The sequence below is a fragment of the Panthera uncia genome (assembly GCF_023721935.1).
Source record: "Panthera uncia isolate 11264 chromosome A1 unlocalized genomic scaffold, Puncia_PCG_1.0 HiC_scaffold_17, whole genome shotgun sequence".
In the NCBI taxonomy this organism is placed as follows: Eukaryota; Metazoa; Chordata; class Mammalia; order Carnivora; family Felidae; genus Panthera; species Panthera uncia.
This window is the reverse complement of record NW_026057577.1, coordinates 27447773-27453772: the sequence shown is the minus strand read 5'-3', so window position 1 is coordinate 27453772 and position 6000 is coordinate 27447773.

Here is a 6000-nt window from a genome sequence, read left to right as displayed (position 1 = left end):
GTCAAATTTTAATTGTATCAATGGGCAAGACTGGTGCTGTTTATTTAAAAGATACATCAATTGATAAATTTTAGAATTTGTAGAATTCTAGGTAAAGAAAAATAAAAACTAAGGTCACTATATAATCTCTCTGCTAACTCCTTGACATTCTTCAGATGATTTTCAGGACTTGTAATCCAGATAGTACAATTTGTCAGATAGCCATCGTGCTCTTCGTGCGTTCTTCCTGCATATTAACTGGCCTGCAAGAAGGGAAATCTGTGCAACTTCAGGAAGACCCAACTGTGTTTAATTGTTTGGTTTTTGTTTTAATAAAACATCATGTTTTCAGGTGGAGCTTAACAAACTAATGTGTCTACTTATCAGTCAGTGCAGTTTCTGATGGTAAATATCCTATTGCTATGTATGTTAGATGGACTCTAAAATGATTGACAGATTTTGTACATTGCTTGTCATGTGATCTTAGAGTTAATTTTGTCTCAGATAAAAAAGCTGTTAAAGCATTATCCTGTATTAAGCTCTTTAAGTGAAACTAGTTAAACCAAATAGAAAACTGTTGCTAGATCTTGGTTTAGTGTTATGTGCATTCACCCAAGGACTAAAATGGCATTTGAAATGAAGTGGCAGGGCTAAGCACTTAATGAGTTTTCCCCCACCCTTTTATCCTTTGAATAGGATTAGGAAGTTAAAACAGTTCTTCTGTGGAAACTACTATTTGGTCATCTAAAGCTATGAGGGTAAACTTCAGGGCACTTGATCATTACTTGTGTGAATGTAGTAATAAAAGTTCCTTTGCTTTGTATTGTGTTGAACTTGGAACTGACAAGGAAGTTTTCTCATATCTAAGATGTGAGTAAAATACACATTCTGTTGTTTTATTTTATTTTATTTTTTATTTTTTAATGTTTGTTTATTTTTGAGAGAGAGACAGAGTGCAAGTGGGGAGGGACAGAGAGAGAAGGAGACACCGAATCCAAAGTAGGCTCCAGGCTCTGAGCTGTCAGCACAGATCCCAATGTGGGGCTCGGAACTCCTGAACCATGAGATCGTAACCTAAGCTGAAGTCAGATGCTCAACAGATTGAGCCACCCAGGCACCCCACACACATTCTGTTTTAAAAATGGTCTAGTTTCTTTTTTATCTGTCCTCTGATCTAATTGACAGTATTTTTGGTGGCTTGTGGAATTGATGGTCCAAAGCAAAAAGCCCTGTTTTTCTATATCTGCATTCCATTTTATTCTTTTCATGCTTTCACAAGAAATACATGTATCTTTTTTTTTTTTTTTTTTTTTTTTTGCTTTGTCACTTTATGCCCTTTCTCTTTGAACAAATAATTTATTGTGTGCCATAGTTTTAACCCAGTGTCCAAGTAATTTAGATACCAGGCAGCTGGTTTTCAGGTACTGTGGTAACAGAATTGGCTTTAAAGGAATGCATATCTTCAAATTGACATGTGGTACTATCATTCAGGTGTACAAATTCTCTAATTGTTGTGGTTAGCAGAAAAGGGCTCGTGGCCAGAATGGCTTGGGTTTAGAATGATTGCCAGAATTTCAACTAATTTTCTAGTTGTACAGAAAGACTGGAGTTTAACCATCTTAACTGGGAAGTGTTAGTTCCCTACCTATGAAATGAATTAAAAAAATGCATTGGTAAGTATAGTAATTTCCTTTAATAATAATAAGTAATTGCTGTTGCTGATTTGTCAATTAGTAACAGATTAAAAGAATTTTTATAATAAACTTTTTAGAAAACTTTTTTTTTTCCTTAAAGACTTGTCAACTAAAAATATGTATTTTGAGTATTCTGAACAGAGAACTTACAGGGGTTTGCTTTGGAACTCTTAAGGGTAAAATGAATGATAAAATGGTATGCTCATTTCTTAGGTTGAATATTCTAAGCAAACACACATGACTTTTTTCCTTTTCTTGGTTGCAGTAGATATGTTTTAAATGGAAGAATAGTTAAATTATTTTTCGGAAAGACTTAGCTTTAGATGAGTAGGATAAGGATGGTTATTTCTGTGGTTCTCAGCCTTGGTGCCCACAGAAAATCTGATTTAAATTGTTTGGAGGCATATGTAGGCATATTTTTTTAAGTTTCTCAAGTGATTTTAATTTACATTTAGATTTAAGAATCACTGCTCAGTTTTCCAGCTGCAAATTTCGGAAAATTGGTTTTTGTGGTGATTGGTGGTGGTTGTGGGTTTTGGTAAAATTAAAATATACTGTAGGACTCTGTTTCAATAGTGACTTTCGCCTGTCCTGTATAATAAGCATTCCCCTTACTTGTCAGCCTAATGTGTTCCTAGAAATGAACCTTAAAGTTTTATGATGGGCTTGTTTATTTTGGGGTGGATTCTATTCAAATGAGGTGCACCTATTTTTTTTTTTTAAGTTTTTTCCCTTCGCAGTCGTACAATTTACCAAGGTTGTTGATGTATTATCTCAGGCTTTCCTGATGATCTCCGTATTTGTTTCAATCTTAGTTTAAGCCTGTGTCTTAGGACTATAAGTGTATTTTATTTCTGCTTTTTATTCTGTATATTTAATTACACAGGTAACTGCCATGTAGACAAAAATGGGATGTTTGCTGAAATGGCATTGTTGCCGTCCTAGTGCTATCCTGTACATATGTTATGATGTTTTTAGCAGCTGGTATATAAATTTGAGGAAAAGAAAATAATTATGGATATTTATAATGTACAGATTTGTTTTAAAAGTTGAACACACAAAGGTCAGTGATGACCAAGTAAGTGGAATGAGCAAAAAATCCCAGATTTGTGATTCCTGTTACACCTGGACCAGAATTCCTCTCCCAGAGGTAAAAGAGATAGATAGTGATTAAATGCTGGAAAAAAGGCCATGTCTTTCTCTTTTTTATTTTTTTAATTTTTAAAAAATATTTATTTATTTTTGAGAGAGAGAGAGCGCGCGCAAGCAGGAGAGGGGCAGAGAGGGAGACACAGCATCCAAAGCAGGCTCTAGCCTGCTGTCCTGTCAGCACAGAGCCCTGCGCAGGGCTCAAACCCACAAACTGTGAGATCATGACCTGAGCTGATGTTGGATGCTTAACTGACTGAACCACCCAGGCACTCTTCTCTCTCTCTCTCTCTTTTTTTTTTTAAAGCAAATCACAGATTCTCATGGCTGAAGGTTTTGTTTTGTTTTATTTTAATTCCAGTGTAGTTAACATACAGTGTTGTATTAGTTTCAGGAGTACAATACAGTGATTCAGCAGTTCTATACATTACTCAGGCTCATCAAGGTAGGTGTGCTTTCAATCCCCCTCACTTATTTCACACACCCCCCACCCGTCTCCCCTCTGGTAACCATCAATTCTCTGTATCTCGTAGCTGAAGTTTGTAAGTAGTTTGTATCCTCAACAGGTTTGGGATAAGTACATGGACTGTTGAGTTTTCTTTCCCTAAAATGCTACTAATAATGCAACATGTGGTTCCTATTGCTGTTTAGACCCCCTGGGAATCTCTCTGGAGATAGCCTTGAGCCATCCACAGTATTGTCATTGGTGAGGTCCATTTAGTCTTCCATGGACAGTACCCAGTGGTGTTCTTTCAAGAGATGATTAGCAGATGTTTCCTAATTCAGTGGTAAGCTATAGCTGCCAGGAAGTTCAGTGCCCATTTGTGGAAGTCAAAGACTGGAATTGTGATGGAAAAGGGAGTTAAGAGTGCTTGCTTTGAAGACCCGACCAGAGAGAAAGGTTCAGTGAAAGTTACTGGAAATGTCAAACATTTAACAATGCACTGATCAGGCTAGTAATGAGGCTGGTGGTCTCTGAGGAAATGACACTGAGCTCAGACCCAAAGGATGAAAAGGAGCTATTTCTCACCAGGCTGTATTAGACACTATTTATCACAAGATCACCCTTATTTTCTTTTTTTAAAGTTATTTATTTTGAGAGAGAAAGAGCCGGGAGATGCAGGGAGAGAATCTCAAGCACGCTGCTCCTGGGCAGTGCAGACCCCCATGCCAGGCTCAAACTCACAAACCTGAGATCATGATGAGATCATGACCTGAGCCAAAACCAAGAATCAGATGCGTAAATGACTGAGCCACCAAGGAGCCTCATACCATGCTTCTTTTAAAAGAGAAAAGTAGAGGGGCGCCTGGGTGGCTCAGTCAGTTAAACGTCATACTTCAGCTCAGGTCATGATCTCGTGGTCTGTGAGTTTGAGCCCTATGTCGGGCTCTGTGCTGACAGCTCAGAGCCTGGAGTCTGCTTTGAATTCTGTGTCTCTTTGTTCCTCCCCACCCCCCTTCTCAAAGTAAATAAACATTTAAAAAAATAGAAAACGAGTATAGTTTGTAGACCAAAACTGGTCATCACCTGACATCTCCAGAGATTTCTGCTTTCACCTGCAGGAGGGCAGGAGATCAAGAGCATCAAAAGGGAAGCTGCGAGATGGGAACCTGTTGTAGCCCAGGCTAGGATTTTATGTCCAGAGTCTGACACCTGTCCCTGAGCAACAGAACATGGCTAGAGAAATGGATGCAACTGTACTGGTAGGGACTCATTTATACAAATGTCAAAGTGATCGTAGTTAGTGCCAGACAATCCCCTCTGCTTCCTGAGATTCCTTCTCAGACTTCAAGAGGACTGATTCACATGGTCTCTTCTCAGATTGCCAGCATCTCCTCTCCTAAACTCCAGAACTCTGATGACCTTGCCAATTTATACTTTCTTCCTGTCACCACCTCCACCAACCTTTCTGCAGCTGTATATGTAATGTTGACCTCAACTGGAATATTCCCAACAGCATACAAGCGTGGCTCCAGTATCTTCAATCCTGAAAACAAATTCTTTTGACCTCACAATCTCCCTTAAGTGTCTGCCCCTTTTCTGTGTTCCTCTTCTTAGTCAAACTTGAAAGAACTGTTAGGTATTCTCTATCTCCTCTTACACTGTCTTCCTGACACATCACTCCACTTAAATAACAGGCTTTATCAAGGTTATTTTTACATTGCCAAGTATAGTAGACATTTTTCTTTTTTATTTTAATGTTTATTTTTCAGAGAGAGAGGGGAGACACAGAATCCGAAGCAGGCTCCAGGCTCTGAACTGTGAGCACAGAGCCCGACGTGGGGCTCAAACCCACGAACTGCAGATCATGACCTGAGCCGAAGTTGGACACTTAACCGACTGAGCCACCCAGGCACCCTGACGTTTTTCTGACTATAATAAATTCCAGTTTTCAGGGGCACCTGGGTGGCTCAGTTGTACAGTATGCAGCTCTTGATCTTGGGGTCGGGAGTTCAAGCCCCATGCTGGGCATAAAGCCTACTTTAAAAAAAAAAAACAGTTTTTAGCATTGGAAGCAATTGACCAAAACAACTTCCTGGAAATAATTTCTTTTTTTTGTCTACCATGACACTAGATGTGCTTGTTGCCCTATGTTTTTGACTGCTACTTCCCAAGTTTTTTGATAAATAGGAGAGTGACCCAATGTTTAGGTCTCGATCTCTCTTCTACCTAAGTGATCTCATCTAGTTCCACCTGTATGCTGAAGAATCCCAAGTTTATATCTTTAACCCATTTTCTCCCCTGAACTTCAGAGTTCTATATCCAGCTGCCACCTTGACATGACTCAGATATCTAACATGCATCTCAAACTGAATTCCTGATCTCTCACCCAAACTCCTGGGGCTCCCTGTCTTAGTAAATAAATGAATGCAGTTATTTTCCACAGGTAAGCCATTAGCTATACCTCCAAATATATCTTTCTGCTCACCTTCACTGCCACTACCCTGGCTCAAGCCTCCTGAAGGATCTTACTACTTCCCTTTTTCCCAGCAACTACGTTCTCCACACGGTCACAGAATACTTTTTTTTTTTTTTTAATGTTTATTTTTGAGAGAGAGGGAGACACAGAATCTGAAGGAGGTTCCAGGCTCTGAGCTGTCAGCACAGAGCCCAACATGGGGCTTGAACTCCTAGACTGCGAGATCATGACCTGACCCGAAGTTGGATGTTTAACTG